The following is a 17,305-nucleotide window of genomic DNA, read 5'->3' as shown; positions in this document are numbered from 1 at the left end:
ATGGAGACCATTCGTACTATTTTGACGATGATCCAGGAGGGTCAATATATGACTACCGTCGATTTAAAGGATGCGTATCTACACATTCCTATCCACAAAGATCATCACCAGTTCCTCAGGTTTGCCTTTCTGGACAAGCATTACCAGTTTGTGGCTCTTCCCTTCGGGTTGGCCACGGCTCCCAGAATTTTCACAAAGGTGCTAGGGTCCCTTCTGGCGGTTCTAAGGCCTCGGGGCATAGCTGTGGTGCCTTATCTGGACGATATCTTAATCCAGGCGTCGACTTACCAACTAGCCAAGTCTTACACGGACATCATGTTGGCTTTTATAAGATCTCATGGGTGGAAGGTGAACGTAAAAAAGAGTTCACTTATCCCTCTCACAAGAGTTCCATTCCTGTGAAGTCTGATAGATTCGGTGGACATGAAATTTTTTCTGACGGAGTTCAGGAAATCAAAAATTTTATCCATCTGCCGAGCTCTTCATTCCATTCCTCGGCCGTCAGTGGCTCAGTGTATGGAGGTAATCAGCTTAATGGTAGCAGCAATGGACATAGTTCCGTTTGCTCACTTACATCTCAGACCACTGCAACTTTGCATACTCAGACAGTGGAATGGGGATTATGCAGATTTATCTCCTCAGATAAATCTGGACCAAGAGACCAGAGACTCTCTTCTTTGGTGGTTGTCACAGGATCATCTGTCCAAGGGAATGTGTTTCCGCAGGCCAGCGTGGGTCATAGTGACGACGAATGCCAGCCTATTGGGCTGGGGTGCAGTCTGGAACTCCCTGAAAGCTCAGGGTTTGTGGACTCGGGAGGAGGCTCTCCTCCCGATAAATATTCTAGAACTGAGAGCGATATTCAATGTGCTTCAGGCGTGGCCTCAGCTGGCGTCGGCCAGATTCATAAGATTCCAGTCGGACAATATCACGACTGTAGCATATATCAATCATCAAGGGGGAACAAAGAGTTCTCTAGCGATGATAGAGGTTACCAAAATAATTCGATGGGCAGAGACTCACTCTTGCCATCTACCAGCAATCTATGTCCCAGGGGTGGAGAACTGGGAAGCGGATTTTCTAAGTCGTCAGACTTTTCATCCGGGGGAGTGGGAACTCCATCCGGAGGTGTTTGCACAATTGATTCAGCAATGGGGCACACCAGAATTGGATCTGATGGCGTCTCGTCAGAACGCCAAACTTCCTCGTTACAGGTCCAGGTCAAGGGACCGTCAGGCAGTACTGATAGATGCTCTAGCAGTACCCTGGTCGTTCAACCTGGCTTATGTGTTTCCACCATTTCCTCTCCTTCCTCGTTTGATTGCCAGAATCAAACAGGAGAGAGATTTGGTGGTTTTGATAGCACCCGCGTGGCCACGCAGTACTTGGTATGCAGACCTGGTGGACATGTCATCTCTTCCACCATGGACTCTGCCCCTGAGACAGGACCTTCTGATTCAAGGTCCGTTCCAGCATCCAAATCTAGTTTCTCTGCGGCTGACTGCTTGGAGATTAAACGCTTGATCTTATCCAAGCGGGGTTTCTCGGAGTCGGTCATAGATACCTTGATTCAGGCTCGAAAGCCTGTCACCAGGAAAATGTATCATAAGATATGGCGTAAATATCTTTATTGGTGCGAATCCAAAGGCTACTCATGGAGTAAGATCAGGATTCCTAGGATTTTGTCCTTTCTCCAAGAAGGATTGGAGAAGGGGCTATCAGCTAGTTCCTTAAAGGGACAGATATCTGCTTTATCAATTCTACTGCACAAATGTCTGGCAGATTTTCCAGACGTTCAGTCGTTCTGTCAGGCTTTAGTTAGAATCAAGCCTGTGTTTAAACCTGTTGCTCTGCCATGGAGTTTGAATTTAGTTCCTAAAGTTCTTCAAGGGGTTCCGTTTGAACCTATGCATTCCATAGATATTAAGCTTATATCTTGGAAAGTTCTGTTTTTAGTTGCTATCTCTTCGGCTCGAAGAGTTTCTGAACTATCTGCATTGCAATGCGACTCGCCTTATCTTGTTTTCCATGCTGATAAGGTGGTTTTGCGTACCAAACCTGGATTCCTTCTTAAGGTTGTTACTAATAAGAATATTAATCAGGACATTGTTGTTCTTTCTCTGTGTCCTAATCCTTCCTCTAAGAAGGAGCATCTATTGCACAACTTGGATGTGGTTTGTGCTTTAAAGTTTTACTTGCAAGCGACCAAAGATTTCTGTCATACATCTTCTTTGTTTGTTGTCTATTCTGGAAGACATATAGGTCAAAAAGCTACGGTTTCCTCTCTTGCAGCAGCCTCCTGAAAGAATTACAGCTCACTCTACTAGAGTGGTGGCTTCCACATGGCTTTTAAAAATGATGCTTCTGTTGAACAGATTTGTGAGGCTGCGACTTGGTCTTCTCTTCAGACCTTTTCCAAATTTTAGAAATTTGATACCTTTGCTTCTTCGGAGGCTATTTTTGGGAGAAAAGTTCTTCAAGCAGTGGTGCCTTCTGTTTAACCATCTGTCTTGTCCCTCCCGTTCATCCATGTCCTGTAGCTTTGGTATTGTATCCCACAAATAAAGGATGAATCCGTGGACTCGTCTTACCTTTATAGAAGAAAAATAAATTTATGCTTACCTGATAAATTAATTTCTTCTATGGTAAGATGAGTCCACGGCCCGCCCTGTCATTTTAAGACAGATTATATTTGTTTGATTTAAACTTCAGTCACCTCTGCACCTTGTAGTTTCTCCTTTTTCTTCCTGTACCTTTGGTCAAATGACTGGGGGTGGAGCTAAGGGATATATATAGGGCTATATAGACAGCTCTGCTGTGGTGCTCTTTGCCACTTCCTGTTAGCAGGAGGATAATATCCCACAAGTAATGAATGATGAATCCGTGGACTCGTCTTACCATAGAAGAAATTAATTTATCAGGTAAGCATAAATTTACTTTTTTTTTTAGCTGGGCCCCCACCCTCTGTGGCCTGGTCACAGTTGCGGACTCTGCACCCCCCGTAGTTCCGTCCCTGGCAGCATGTCTATTCAATTGGGATTGCTACATATTAAACACTATTTCACTGATTTGCTGGCTTTCAAGAATCTGCACTCACAGCTGCAGAAGCAAGGTACCAAGGGAAGGCCCGGCATATGACAGATGATTGATATGATTTAGCTAAACTTATAGAGGCATATATAACACATACCAAGCAGGACCATACTCTCCAGTGTGGTAACGCAGACCAGGTGTTGATCAGAGCAGGGGATGACCATGTTGTATTTGTCAATAGAAACTCTAGGGAGTAGGCTCAGAAATGCAAAACTAATCTGTTCATATCAGAGCTGCAAACAGCTGTGGAACAGGTTGAGAAGCAGGCTGTGGAAAGCTAAATCCCACTTCATAACTGTGCAGTTCTACAGCACTGAGCTGCTTAGCAAACATTCTGAAAAATTGCTTTGTTGAACGCCTTATTAACAGGTTTTTTCTAGGCTTTTTTGTGTATAATATGCACATGCATTCTTTCAATTTAATGAAAAAAAATACTAGATTGTGCATTATTATTTTTTATTATTTAACGTAATTATAAAGTACATATATACAGTTCTAGATTTTTACATCTTAGTTTCTTGTAATAAAATTCATATACTAATATGAAATATGTTTGACGTAAGCTATTAACCACCTAATATTTAATTTTCATTCTAAAACAAAACATAATTATTATTAGTATTATTTATTTATTGCAACATTTACTTATGTACCAATATATTCTTTAGAATTTTACCATGTAATTTCTTTCTTAGGGATAGATTGCGAGCGGAGCGCTAGTTATAGCTTCTGCTCATGTGCTATCTACGCTCGACTTTGGCTTTTTGTGCGCACCACATACGAATTACAAGTTGAAAGTAAAAAGTTTTGTCTCTCTTGCTAACCCGATGCTTGCAGCAAGCCGAAGTTAGAACATACTGTAAAATATATAGATATATTCTATGGCTTATTTAAAATATTTTACAGTATGTTTAATCATTTCTAATTGTATATTTAACATTTCAATAATGCGCCTTAAGAATACTAAGTTTTCATGTGCGCTAACCCGACCACGTTAAGATCTAAATCAAGAAATACGATGGCAAAATGCATATTTTACATTCCTATGTTCTTCACATAGAAAATAATGTAATTTTTTACTTTGAAATATAGATTTCTATATAGAGCTGATACTGTTAATGTAAAATACATATCTATACCTATAAGAATAGATATACAGGTATAGGTAAATACATACATATATATAAATATGTATTTAAGAATACAATTAACATCCTGTAATTGAAGAACAGAATGTGAAATATTGACAGTAAATATACAGTAAAAGACAAATACATATGTACACACATATAAACATCTCTCTATCTATCTATCTATCTATCTATCTATGTTAAAGTCATTTTCTTGCCTTTTTTTTCTAACACTTGAGACCTCATATTAATGAGCCCTTAGAACTTTTTATTGCAATTTTGTTTCAATATTTTTTATTAGATAGTGTTATTATGAGTGTAACTGTACTTTTGATGTCTGTTGTGCAACTTTTTATTCGAGCATAGCAGTTAACCAGAACTCTGAAGTCGCGATATCCCAGCCTGCGTAAATTAAATTGTGCTTGATCATACAAGTTTAATTTCAACTTGTAATACGGGCGCTACTTCCGACGCGAGCAAACAGGTACAATAAACCCAATATCACTCAGTTGTAACTATTGGCGCTCCACTTGTTATCTAGCCCTTAATTTCTTAACCCCTTAATGACAACTGACGTACCAGGTACGTCATGCATTAACAAGCAGTTAATGACAATGGACGTACCTGGTACGTCAGTTGTCTAAGAGAGTGCTGGAAGCGATCGCAATTGCTTCCAGCAGCTCTCAGGGTATTGCAGTGATGCCTCCATATGGAGGCATCCTGCAATACCTTTTTAGAAGACTCCGATGCAGAGAGAGCCACTCTGTGGCCCTCTCTGCACCGGTAGCGATGGTGCCGGTTCGTTGGTGGGTGGGAGCGTAACAGGGAGGCGGGTGGGCGGCCCATCGCTACCCGGCATCCGGTTCCTAGAAGTGCAATGTGCACGCGCGCGCATTAGCTGGCACTGACACTGACACCAATGAGGAGGGAAGAGGGGGGGGGGAAAGATTTTTTAATAAAATAATATAAAAGGATCTGGGAAGGGGAGGGGGATAGGGGTATTGTGGGGGGCTGCTACACTACAGAAAACATAAAAAAAAACAAAAGAACAAAAAACACTTTTGTTTTTGGGGCAAATTGGGTACTGGCAGACAGCTGCCAGTACCCAAGATGGCCGCAATTAGATAGGGGAGAGGGTTAGAGAGCTGGGGGGGGGGGGGGATCATGGAGGTTGGGGCTAAGGCAGGAGTCCATCACAGCTAAAATATTTTATTTTTTTTATAAAAAAAAAACAAACTCCTTTTATTTAGTACTGGCAGACTTTCTGCCAGTACTTAAGATGGCGGGGACATTTGTGGGGTGGGGGAGGGAAGAGAGCTGTTTGGGAGGGATCAGGGGGTGTGATGTGTCAGGTGGGAGGCTGATCTCTACCCTAAAGCTAAAATTAACCCTGCAAGCTCCCTACAACCTACCTAATTAACCCCTTCACTGCTGGGCATAATTTACGTGTGGTGCGCAGCAGCATTTAGCGGCCTTCTAATTACCAAAAATCAATGCCAAAGCCATATAAGTCTGCTATTTCTGAACAAAGGGGATCCCAAAGAAGCTTTTACAACAATTTGTGCCATAATAGCACAAGCTGTTTGTAAATAATTTCAGTGAGAAACCTAAAATTGTGAAAAATGTAAAGTTTTTTTTTTATTTGCTCGCATTTGGCGGTGAAATGGTCGCATAAAATATACCAAAATGTGACTAGATCAATACTTTGGGTTGTCTTCTAACAAAAATATATACATGTCAAGGGATATTCAGGTATTCCTGACAGATATCAGGGTTCCAATGTAACTAGCGCTAATTTTGAAAAAAAGTGGTTTGGAAATAGCGAAGTGCTACTTGTATTTATGGCCCTATAACTTGCAAAAAAAGCAAAAAACATGTAAACATTGGGTATTTCTAAACTCAGGACAAAATTTAGAAACTATTTAGCATGGGTGTTTTTTGGTGATTGTAGATGTGTAACAGATTTTGGGGGTCAAAGTTAGAAAAAGTGTGTTTTTTTCCATTTTTTCCTCATATTTTATTATTTTTTTTGTAGTAAATTATAAGACATGATGAAAATAATGGTATCTTTAGAAAGTCCATTTAATGGCGAGAAAAACGGTATATAATATGTGTGGGTACAGTAAATGAGTAAGAGGAAAATTACAGCTAAACACAAACACCGCAGAAATGTAAAAATAGCCATTGTCATTAAGGGTAAGAAAATTGAAAAATGGTCCGGTCATTAAGGGGTTAAAGGGACACTGAACCCAAAAAAAATTTTTGTGATTCAGATAGAGCATGAAATTTTAAGCAACTTTCTAATTTACTCCTATTATCAAATTTTCTTCATTCTCTTGGTATCTTTATTTGAAATGCAGGAATGTAAGTTTAGATGCCGGCCCATTTTTGGTGAACAACCTGGGTTGTTCTTGCTGATTGGTGGATACATTCATCCACCAATATAAAAATGCTGTCCAGAGTTCTGAACCAAAAAAAAAAAGCTTAGATGCCTTCTTTTTCAAATAAAGATAGAAAGAGAACAAAGAAAAAATGATAATAGGAGTAAATTAGAAAGTTGCTTAAAATTGCATGCTCTATCTGAATCACGAAAGAAAATTTTTGGTTCAGTGTCCCTTTAATAAAATTAATTTATTGGTATAACTACATACAATTTTGTTAGAAAATATGAAAACTCTCATTATAAAGAAACAAAATGACTTGGCTTTGAAATAATCATAACTCCTACTACTACTAATGCTACCACTACTATACCCAGGGATACTAAACCCACATTTTTCTTTATTGAATCAGATAGATCATGCAATTTTAATCAACTTTCTAAGTTACTCCTATTATCAATTTTTCTTCTTTCTCTTGCTGTCTTTATTTAAAAAGCAGGAATGTAAGCTTAGGAGCCGGACCATTTTTGGTTCAGCTTACATTCAAATAAAGATACCAAGAGAACAAAGAAACATTGATAATAGGAGTAAATTAGAGAGTTGCTTAAAATTGCATGCTCTATCTGAATCATTAAAGAAAAAAATGTGGGTTTAGTGTCCCTTTAATCATTTATTTATAAAGTTCTAATGTATTCTCCAGATTTTTATTACTTCATTTCCTGTAATAAGATTTATATATTGGTATAATTACAGACAATTTTGATACCTTAAAAAAACAAAATATTTATAGATCCACGTAAAGCTCTGTGTTTCTTGGACATCACCTCGTTACTTTACGTAAGGCGTTAAGATGCAATGTAAATGCAATATCAAGTATCGCACAGCATGCCATCATGCTCTGTATATCTTCCAGTTGCCATAAATCCTGGGCACTGCTACACAAGGTATAAAGGGACATTCAACTTGACATGAAATTCACCATGAAACTAGTAACAGTGTTGTATATATTCACTGTTTTGATGACGCTTAAAGTGAAGGTAAACTTACATTTATGCCTATCCAGGATTTCATTGGTTTCACAAAATCAATATCACTTTCATTCATGATTCTTTCTAAATCTAATTACAAACCGAGTTATCATCATTATCGTTCCATTTGCGATTGTACACAAATGCAACCCTTAATTTGTATTTTTTTTTTGCTGCCGATCACATTTCTGTAGCAGCCAATTGAATTTCTGGCCGTTAGGTGGCCATCAGTGCACGTCATCCGCATATTTGACCATGTGCGCATGCGCTATTGTTGGCTTCCGTGAGTGTTCACGATTCGTGCATGCGTATTCCAAATATTCAGGAATCCATCATAGAACTTGCCCATTCTCGCTTGCGCAGAACACTGTAAAATCGTCAATTGGCGCATGCGCTGTTTCACTGAGCCTCGTGAACGCGCTTTAGGAAGACGTAGAAAGCGGGTGGGACCGCTCTCTATGTCAAACACAAGAAAAGCCGGAACTGGTGTGTGGGAGGAGTTAGAGATCGCATAGGTAGGGAGATAACAATGTAAAAATAAGAAAATTGTGAAAAAAAAGAAGAAAAAAAAGTTAGCGATTAGATTAGGGTAATATTAAAGAATGCATTCCTGTATTTCATATGCTGAAACTTAACCTTCACTTTAAATGGAGAGTAAACACCTTGTAGTCATAAGACATTTCTGTTGTGTTGCTATAGAATAACATATCAGCCAAATCTTACCATTTTTAAAACTGCAAATATCTATTAATAGCCAAACTCCACCCACCATTTGCATTGTTTGGTGGAGCCAATCTGGGCTTTAGTCAGCAAACAACGTTAGCCCTGTTGTTCCGAGAAAATAGCGAACCCGTGAAATTAGCAAACCACGTCACCTAACTTAATGTGTATGCCTGCTGCGTCATGGAATTCCTGGCTGCACATGTCAGAGCTTCACTTTTTTCCCGTAAAATTCCTCTACCCTCTTTAACGCACATGCGTGCGATTTTTAACTTTGTTTATACTGCACCCGCTAACTTTGCCAACCGCAGCAGGAGATTAGAAATACAAGACAATCATCATTTACTATACACTGAGTTTATATGTCTCCCACATTGGTATTTAGATGCTTGAACTGAGTATATATTGCAGACAACACTAACTGTGCATTTTTAGAAGTAAAGTACACTTTGTTCCAGAAAGGAACTTCTGTCGGAACAATATAATTTTATTAAAATAAATAACTTTATATACTTCATTCAGCGCTTTAAAGATGGTTGAGAAATTTTTATGGGGATAGAAAGTGAAGCACTGATGTGTGCGGCCAGGAATGCCATGATGCGGCAGGCATGTGCATTAAGGTAAAACTTTGTCAAACAGCTGATGCCACGTCACAGGACGTGACGTGGTTTGCTAATTTCACAGGTTCGCTATTTTCTCGGAACACCGGCTATAAATTTAGTATAGAGTGCATTGTTTTGCAGTTGTTATTTCATAAAATCAATTAGGGAAAGATATATAGCAGAGTTAGCACTGAAAGGTCTGACTAACTAAACATGTTATATAATCTCAAGGTAATTACTGTCCCTTTAATTACAGGTACAGTATCAAAATGCGTAAGTACAGCTTCTCAAAATGAGAAGCTATCCGCACTCATTTGCCGGATCTGTTCGTCTGCTGACCCGTATGCAGCATTGCACACTCCGCTGAGTTTATAATGCCCGTCCCTACACTCACGCGACCAATTGCGTGAGAGAAGGGATTGTCAATCACAGAGAGTGAGCGAGCTCTCCGTGATTTCTCTTCGCCACCTCAGAGTTGGCTAAGAGTGTAAGAAGCAGCGGTTTAATGACCGCTGCTTCTTACATTGCGGGAAGCAGGCTAGCATGTGCGAACCTGCTCCACAAAGGCTCCGGAGCAGCTTACGCTGCTTTGTACATGGAGCCCTATGAGAGTAATTCTGCATAAGTGCAGTTTTTAAAAGGTGCTAGTTAGAATGTATTTTTGGTTCATGCATGCACAGGCTGTATAAGCTTAAAAGGATATTAAAAGAGCAATTCAATTGTCATGTTTCAGAAAGAGCATGCAGTCATTTCAATCTACTTCTGTTATAAAACATATTTTATTCTCTTGGTATCCTTTGTGTAAAAGCATACCTAGATAGGCTCAGGAGCAAAAATGCATTGCTAAGATTTTTTTTAAGATGCCCACAGATCATTGCCCAATAGGGATGCGCATTTATTTGTTATTTGGCATTCCTTAGAGAAACAAATCCTAAAAATGGCTACGGCCTCAGCATTTGGTTAATTTCGGCACCAGATTTATTAGAGTAAAACACACAAATGTCTGTATTTGCAGAGATATTTGTGTGTTGCAAATACATCGCCCATATTAGCCAAATGTAGCAGACCACAGACATTTTTGGCATTTGTTTCACTAACGAAGGCAGAATAATGAATAAATATACATCCCTATTTCTTACTACAATTTTTCATTTAAAAGGTTTATTTAAAGGTATGGGTGCATTTCAATGTGGATGGGTGCATTTCAATTTTAAAAAGATGCATTTTTGCAATATACGTCCATTACCAAAAATGCTTCCAGTTAAAGTTATTGCTGTTTTTCACCGGCATATGCACATATGCTGTAAGGGCCTGCACAACAGTAGTCAAACACCACACCTTCTCAGAAGCTCAGCAGTGGCTTGTATGATACAAATTAAATCTTCACTGACACCATACACACCACTACCAGCTCTTAGAGCACGGACACTCACAGCTTATGTGCATATGTCACTGATAAACAGTAGCAATTATAACTAGAAGCATTTTTGCTAATGAAAGTATATTACAAAAATGTTTCTATTTAAAATAGAAATGCACTCATGCACATTTTAGGTTTGACCTTTCTAGCCCTTTAAGTGATCTTTAAGAGATTACAAACCATTACAGTTCAATATCTGATGCATCTTGAATTGGAAACTGCTTTTCAAGTTTTCCTACAATTGTGTTTCTATTTTACTTATATTTATAAAGCATTGTTTTTTAAAAAAACTTTTAAATTCAAAATATGTGGCGTTCCCATTGCGCTTAACTTGTAATACCAGCGCACATCTGCATGTGCCGTATTACTGAGTGGAGCGCAAATATTGCACTTGCGACAGTGTAATTTTGCTCTCCACTCGTAATCTAAAACTTAATAATTTAGCTGCTTATTATATTTTACTTTATTGTAAGATTGTGTTTCTAATGACTTGCTATACCAGCTACAGAGAATAAAATTGAAAGGAAACTGTCCCTTTAGGCTTTTGTATATGAAATAGACATTTTTGTGCTTTGAAACCACAACTAAATCACATGGCTAATCATGCAGGGAGAGCAGTCCTCATTATCTTATCTCTCTCTATAAACACACATAAAGCTTCCTACTTCTCTATACACAAACAGCAATTGGTCCCACTAAGAGGTATATATCACCTGTTGTCTATTGTTTACATAGATTTTTTTGTACCCAGCAGGCAAAATCAGCTATTTAAATGAACAAAATAAAGACAAAGGAACAGTTTGTAATCAACTTAATACACTCCAGCAGGTTAAATGGATCATTCGGAACACATTAAAGGTGAAAACATTGTACAGTGTCCCTTTTACCGTATAATTTGTAGATGCTTGCCAAAAAGCTACACATGATACTGGTGTGTTGCAGGGTCATCAGTTTCTAAAACGTATTCCACCTTTTATTATATCCTCGTCCCAATGTTTGCCTTTATTTAAAGATCAACTTCTTTACTTATGTATAGCTACTGACACCTTTGACAATTGAAAATGCAAAAATAATGATTGACAGCACATGGCATCCCCAGCACACTCTAGAAACATCTCTGATCGTAGTTATACACATAAAGCTTCTCCAATGAACCCCAATCAATTCCATGAATATTACTCCTTTGCCAAGAGTCATTAAAATATGACAGGGCAGCTGTTCTGTTGCACTGAATGTCAGGCACTGTAGTATTCCTCGAAAGGTAACAGAAATAAATACAATGATATAAAGGGTTGCTGAGCATGACAGCAAACTTCCAAGTTCTTTAAACTCATAATAGGCTTTGTGGGTTAATTGCAGCTGTTGTGCTGAGGCCGGCTTGTGATGTCTTCTAATCTTTTGCACAAATAGGGAAGCCCCTCAATAAACAGGCCGCTGGTGTGAGGAAGATTTTCTTGTTGGCTTTTGCTGTGGTTTCAGCAGCAGCTGCGGTAGACCACACCACACTGAATAAGCATAGTAGTGCTAATTTATATTTACTAAGTAGAAGGAGCTTTGGGAAGGGAGTAAAGAACTAAAAGTATAGACTATAAATGTGCACACAGTGATTTCGAAACCCTTTTTTAATTTATATCGTTATAATTCTATGAATTTGCCCCTATTGTATCACCAATATTTGATAGGTTCTGTGGCAGCCGAGGGGTTAAAGTGCAATAGCAGTTTTGGACTATTACATGTTTAAGATATAATTATTTTAAGATCATTTTGTTCTGCATTTAAAATGTTTTAAGGTTGCGTGTGGTAAATGTTGTGCCTTATATATATTTTTTTTTTAAAGAATGGAACAAAATGTTGGACTTTTAATTAACTATAGTCTCATTCAGTGTTTTCACCATGTATATATTGTTGTTTTTTAAAAATGTTTTAGACATAAATAATCCAGAACAACAAAAACATTTTTTTAATGTTTTTATAGTAGTTAAATGGACAATAAAGTAAAAATGCAACTTTTAAGGTTTAAATAGAGCATGCAATTTTAACCCCTTAACACCAGCGACGTACCCTGAGTTTTTGATAGTGCAGTCTCGTGCCAGTGGAGAGACTGCGCTATTCCGGGAGGCCTGTTGGAGGGAGGTCATAATAATGCGGTCTTGATGCTGGCTGCGACACCCGTGCTATTATGGCCTGAAAAACCCTTAACGACCAGCGATGTACAGGGTACATTGTGGTCGTTAAGGGGTTAAAAAAGGTTCCCCTTTACTTATGTTATCAAATTTTGTTAGTTTCTTGGTATCCTTTGTTGAAGAGTAAACCAAGGTAGGCTTATAAGAACTCAGAAGAGTGCATGTTTTATAGCACTACTTGACAGTAGTGTTTGTATCAATGTTGTTTTTAAAAGTGTTATATGTTGTTGAATACACTGCTGCCCTAGAATGCTGAAGACGTGCAAAGTTTTAATAAAGAAATAATGTCATTTCTATTATATCAACATTACTGCTGAAAGAACCATGATTCCAAAATACATATATGTTTGGCATAGATGTTATACATAAATGATAAATCTTTGCAGGCATTGCACCCATTTATATATAGTACAATATTATTGTATGACAGATGTTGCACTAAATACACAGTCCTCATGACATTCGTTGTAATTTGGATACAAGTCTTATTTGCATATTGACAGTTAAGAGTGTACAAAGTACAAGTAAAAAGTCTGAAAATACTGCCAAGTTCCAAGTAATTGGCAGCGTGAGATTGTGGTGAAATGTTACCTCAAATGTCCAAGATATGCCATATATCGATTTTTAAAAATAAATATTACCAAGCCTATTAAAATCAATTAAACCTATAGTATAATTCCTCATACAATGTTTGATTATACATACTAAAAAGTATATATAATTTACTTTCATTATTCGTTTTTTATTATTATTATTATTATTATTATTATTATTATGTTTCCTGTAATTTTCCACTGCCCCTAGGAAGGCTGAAGTATTTAGAACAGGATCCATAAAACCAACCCTGCAACATTCTACACAGTGATTGCAAGATTAGTGCAGGAGTTAATTTCTATATGCCCCGTATATATTGTCCACAGAAAAGGAGATACAATGAAAATTCTCAAGAAGTGTGTATGTTTGTCACTTGACTGTAAATCAGTGCAGATTTGCTTATAGAAATATATGATTGAAAATGCTATTTATTTATTTTTTTGCAACTTTTTTGCAAATCAGTGCTTTGTTATTTATTTATTCAATGATGAAAAATGTCCCTTTAAAATATATGGATATGATATCTGAGATTCTTACCTTGAATCCAATCTATATGTACAGTACGTCTTGTCACTTGCTCATGTCCCTTTTGACAACATGGTAGCACTGGAAGTGAAGGTCGAGAAGATATTCATGGACGTATATCATAGCTGCACTCAGTGAAGCTTTTTGGCAGAAGACAGGTATCTAACTGCTAATCAAAGGCTGAATCAGTCTAATAGCAGTTCCTTTTCTTTCTCTGAGTCTTGTCTCTTGTCCTGGTCTCTCTTCTATTGTCATTGGGTTTTTTTTAGAGAGTGGGTGCAGTTTTTCTCAGTGGGGCTCCGGAGATACCATGGGGGAGATAAATCAATAGACATTGGCACCTGCTTTTTACTCAGCAACTGGGCATGGCAGCTTTAACCCGGCCTCTCTGCAGAGCTCTGTACATATGGGACTAACTGGAAGGAGAAACACAGGGTGTGTGTAAGGGAAGGGTGGAAGGGGGAGAGAAGGGGTCTAAAAAAAGATTGAAACAGATGTAGTGAAATCCAGCAAGCTCAATATGTCAAGTCTTCCTACTGCTGGGACGCAAGCAGTGCACATGATATTTCTGAGTTTAAAGAGCACTAGAGCAAGCGAACTTGTTGCATACCATAAAAATATATATGCTGAAAGAGGTTAAGGAGTTATTTGGTCCATTTATCCTGCTAGAATTACAGCCTCAGACTACAGTTGAGAATTGACTTTCTTTGATATTTAGCATAGCTCTAGGTACACACTAAGCTTTTCTGAATTCCATCACTGAGTGAGAAATGGCTCTAAAAACGCAACTACAATTTCTATTAAAGTTCTCCTTTGCATTCCCTTTCCAAGGAGGACAACTCGGCCGATTCAGAGCTTTTCATGTCTTTCAGTACTAGAATCATTTAAATAAAGTTGCATAAAAGTGCATAAAGAATATGCGCTAATTGAGCGTTTTATTATTGCACTATTACTGGCAGGAGTAAAAGTTAGTTAATGTTAGCCCCACAGCAGCAATGCATTACTGAGATCTAGTTAAACATATATGGTGAGCCAATGACAAGAGGCATTGTGTAACCAATAAGCGCTAGATTACAAGATGAGTGCTAATTTATCGTTCGCCCATAAACGGGTATATTCGCCTGCTTACAGGTGCACAATAAATAACCAGTCATTACAAGTGGCTGGTTATTGCTACTGCAAGCTTGTGGTAGCAATTAGTTTTCAGAAAATTAACCAGAAATCAGATTTCTGGTTAATTTTTTAAATGTCCACAAGTGTGAGGTTTATGTTATAAAAAAATAATTTTGTAGATTTTTTTTTTTAAAGCTGCATGAAGCAGTTTTTACGGGTTAAAAGTGGTAGGTGTGGGATGTTAGAAAAAAATGGCACTGAAAATTACCTTTACATTGCAGTCTTTGGGACCTATTTAACAAAGGTCTGTCGGACCTGATCCGACAGTGCGGATCAGGTCCGACAGACCTTGCTAAATGCAGAGAGCAATACGCTCTCCGTATTCAGCATTGCACCAGCAGCTCTTGTGAGCTGCTGGTGCAACGTCGCCCCCTGCAGATTCGCGGCCAGTCGGCCGCCAGCAGGGGAGTGTCAATCAACCCGATCGGGTTGAATTGCAGCGATGTCTGTCCGCCTGCTCAGAGCAGGCGGACAGGTTATGGAGCAGCGGTCTTTAGACCGTTGCTTCATAACTGGTGTTTCTGGCGAGCCTTAAGGCTCGCCAGAAACACGGGGCTTCAAGTTCCATACAGAGCTTGATAGGCCCCTATGGGAACTGTAAATATATATTGTATATTCTTATATACATATATATTTACCTGTTAATATGTGTATATATACATATAAATATATATGTACAGTATATAATCATATACATATATATTAAAGATTTGCTGCACATCACTGAGAGCGACTTCGCTGCGCTATGTTCTGTGTCATGTCTGACGGCATGTGAACGAGGCTCCCATTGGAGCCTATAGAAGTATGCTCTTGTGAGCGCAATGCTACCGTGCAATGGGAACACGTGCATATTTGCATGCACTGGTATTACAAAGTAGATATTACTTATTAGATATTTTGCGCTCTACTTGTAACCTGGCACTAAATGAGCCAATGACAAGAGCAGGGATAGGCAAGGTGTCCGTACACGGACACTGGTGTCCATGAGTGGCCCTTGCAATGTCTCCGCCAAAGGTTTTGCGGAGGGGAGGGAGGAGTAGGACAGATAAATGCTGGTCCTCACTCCCAAGTGACCCAAGCTGCGCCATGCTTAGTAGCAGGAAAGTGAGGGAAAAAGCAAGCTGCCTGCAGTCAACTAAACGTGAGTCGTGACCCATCCCAATTCCTTGATCTGTACGGCAGCGTGGTGCTGGTGTCTGTGTGTAGAAGACCGCTGCCTACTCTGACAAACCTTACGTAACCAAGTAAGTAACCAACCATGATGATCATGCAATTAACTTCAAGGTGGGTGGGTTTGGTCACGAGTTGCAGACTCTCAGTATAACCAAAAATAAAATAAAAGGTAATACCACAAGTAGTCTTTATATAAATGTTATTTTAAACTTGTTTGATTAGATGACTAATTTGTACAACGTGCAGCCTATTTGACAGCAAAGTGTCGCTCTCCTGACTTATAGAAACATAGAATATGTCGGCAGATAGGAACCATTCGGCCTATCTAGTCTGCTCAATTTTCTGGTTCCTGGCCTTATCTTATATCTAGCATAACCTTATGCCTATCCCATGCATGTTTAAATTACTTCACTGTCTCTACCACTTCTGCTGGATGGCTATTCCACCATGTATCTACTACCCTCTCTGTAAAGAGAGTGTTTTTTGATGTTTTTAATTTGAAATGTACCTTGGTGTCCTTCACTATTGTCTGTATTTTGGAAAATGTCCGCCACAGCTTCGGTCCGTGCCTATCCCTGGACAAGAGGCATATGTGTGTAACCACAAATCAGCAGTTTGCTCTCAGTAGTGAATTGCTGCTCCTGAACCTACCAAGGTATGCTTTTCAACAAAGTAAATTTAATTTTAGAAGTAAATTGAAGAGTTTGTTAAAATGCCATGTTGAATCTCTATGTAAAAAAGGAAGATATTTTACCTCAAATTCTCTTCAGCTCAGTAAGTGCTTAAAACTTCAAATTCATATCAGCCAATAGAAATAGGTTTCATTCTATTGGCTGATTTAAATTTGAAATTTAAAATCAGCCAAATGGAATGCAAGGGTACCACTATATAAAAGAGGATGTCGGGGATGAAAATAAGAAGATGGCTGAAGACTGCCCCGGGATGAAAATAAGAAGATGGAGCACTGCTGGTATGAAGATTCATCTTTGGTGAGTACCATCCCATCTTTGGGGGTTAGGTTTAGTTTTAGTTTTTTAAGGTTAGGGTTTTTATTTAAATTTTTCTGGGCACCAAAATAGCTAAATGCCCTTTTCAGGGCACTTTTTAGAGTAGTTTTTTTTTTTAAAGATAGAGGGTTTTTTTTGGGGGGGGGATTAATTGTAAAGGTTTTTAGATTTTTTTTCACAAAAAGAGCTGACACTTTAGGGCAATGCCCTTCATACAGAAATTCTCATTGCCTGTGTAGACCCCTTATAGAAGTTAACAGCTCCCAGCTCAAAAGA

The 17,305-nt window shown here is 38.5% G+C and overlaps 1 protein-coding gene across 1 annotated transcript in view; it reads right to left on the bottom strand.

Moving 5' to 3' along the window:
• The window catches only part of HJV (hemojuvelin BMP co-receptor), a 100,437-nt gene extending 86,316 nt beyond the window's left edge, over positions 1-14,121 (bottom strand). The window contains exon 1 of the mRNA XM_053705423.1: positions 13,689-14,121. The gene's annotated coding sequence lies outside the window, so the exon portion shown is untranslated. The remainder of the gene's footprint in view (positions 1-13,688) is intronic.
• Between the last annotated feature and the right edge of the window lie 3,184 nt (positions 14,122-17,305).

The sequence above is a fragment of the Bombina bombina genome, chromosome 1, assembly GCF_027579735.1.
Source record: "Bombina bombina isolate aBomBom1 chromosome 1, aBomBom1.pri, whole genome shotgun sequence".
In the NCBI taxonomy this organism is placed as follows: domain Eukaryota; kingdom Metazoa; phylum Chordata; class Amphibia; order Anura; family Bombinatoridae; genus Bombina; species Bombina bombina.
The sequence above is the reverse complement of the archived record's forward strand: the minus strand, read 5'-3'. Positions and strand labels throughout refer to the sequence as shown.